We start from the raw sequence: 2,070 nt of genomic DNA on the forward strand, positions 1-2,070 counted from the left end.
CCCGCCACGCCCCTTCCCTCCGATCGCCCTGCGCCTCCGGGGCTTCCCGGGCCCGCCCGCGGCGTGGTTCGGAGCTCACTGGCGCAGGGTGCGCAGGTTCAGGGAGCTGATCCGAGAGGTCCCGGGACTGAGAAGGATCCCCAGACAGACTCTTCGCAGTTGCAGGCTCTTCGGCAGAGGTGCACCGGGCGCCCGCTTTCGCCTCCCCTTGGCCCTCGAGGCCCCAGTCACCGTAGGCTTCCTGGGCGTTGGAGGTGCCGTTGGAACCCGAAAATTGAGTCGGGGAGGAGGAAGGGGGGGGGCAGAGACAGTCAGAACTGCCAGTTAAAGACCCGGACTTGCTCCTGCCCCCTCGTTGGCTGCTCCAGGTACAACTACGCTGGGTCACGGTCCGAGAAAATGTGTGTTTTGTGGTGGGAGAGGAAGGAAGTAACCCGAGGAAAATGAGAAGCCTGAGACCCGAGGTTTCTCTGCTTTCGGGGAAAAGGGTCTGTTTACTTATTGGGTGAGGACGGTGCAGCGGGGGAGTGACACTGGGGAGAGGTGTGTGAGCGATCCATAGAGTGCATGTGTGCTTGTGGTTGGACGCCGCACAGCCCAGCACTGCTGGTGATCATGGGTGCGCGTCGGGAGCCGGACCCAGGTAGGTAATGGGGAGATTCACCTGGAGTTAAACTCGTCCAGTGCTAGACAATCGCTTTTGCAATTTGATACACACCAGGTCTTTTTCTTGGGGGCGGGGGTGGGGGGGACGACGTCTCCAGGTTTACCGCAGGAGGTGTGTTGTGTGCGCTCACGCACGAGTGCTTGTCAGGCTGATGCTGATGCGGGGAGGAGAAGGATGAACGTCCTGAAACGGACAACCCCGGCCGGGAGAGGGGAGGTGGGAGGTGGACGCAGGGACCTGTGGAGTTAGAAGTGAGAAAGCTTGGCTTGAAAGTAACAGACGCGTGCAATTCGCTCGCACACACTTACATCCCGCTGGGCGCCAAGTGTCAGCGGACCTGGCGCGGGGAGAGGGATGCTGTGGTCTTCCCCAAGTTCCAGAATCTTCCCTTTTCTTTGGGGGGTTGCCGTTCGTGCAACTGGTGGGGTTCACTTTAACCAATGAGACTACCTCCCCCCCCTCCCATAAAGAAATCCCCAGAGCATATCCCGAGCCACCACACTTTTTAAAGGGTTAACTGCAGCGGTGGTCTAGGCTTTTGGCCGAGAATTTAGGAAATAAAATAACTCACTTGGGCATAAGCTCCTGCCTCGTTAGAGCCAATCTGCGGAATCCGCGGTCTGTCACCACCCCCACCCCCGTTTCCTGACCTTTCCCTGCCCCCCCATGTCCCCCTGACCTTTTCTCAGAATCCCACAAGGGCCCTAGGGGCTCAGCGTCCAACCCAGCGCAGAAGATGGGGAGGAGGACGCAGGCCTGCACCTCCCCATCCAGTTGCCCTTGGGGTCCTGGACTCCGCGGTGGGAGGGAGATGGGGGAGGGGGCGTGCAGAGGGGTGCTGAAGGGGTTAACGGGAGCCTTCTGAATCCCAGCTTTATTTTTTCGGAGTCATTTATCAGATTTTACGGGGGGACCTCCGAGGGCTCTCCGTTTCCACCGTGCGCCATCTAAACAGAGCCCAGGGCTAAAAATACAACATTTTTGTATAAATTGGACTCGCGGCCCGAGCGGCCGCCCCTATGAAAGTCCTCTTTGTGAAGACCGTGGAAACGGCGGACAAATAACTCTTTATTAATGCCACAAAAAACGCACTTTAATTATAGTTAGGCAGATCAGAGGCGGGGGGGCGGGAGGGGGGTGGCGGGAGGGAGGCGGCGGCGACCTCGGAAAATTCACAGCCCGACTTTTGTGTCGAAAGAAAAGAAAAACAGAGGAAAAGAAGGAGAGGAGAGACGGAGAGTCAGACGGAGTGAGCGAGACGGTATAGCAGACGGAGGGAGGGAACCCCGCTCTTCACCCCCGCTTGGTCGCACCTCCACCCTCGCCTGATTTCTCTTAAAGGCGTAGGCGCCGTCTAGGTCGGCGGCCGGGTGGGGGCTGTTCTCCCCGCCCCGCCGCCCGGG

This window comes from Myotis brandtii, unplaced genomic scaffold (genome assembly GCF_000412655.1).
Source record: "Myotis brandtii unplaced genomic scaffold, ASM41265v1 scaffold251, whole genome shotgun sequence".
Classification (NCBI taxonomy): Eukaryota; Metazoa; Chordata; class Mammalia; order Chiroptera; family Vespertilionidae; genus Myotis; species Myotis brandtii.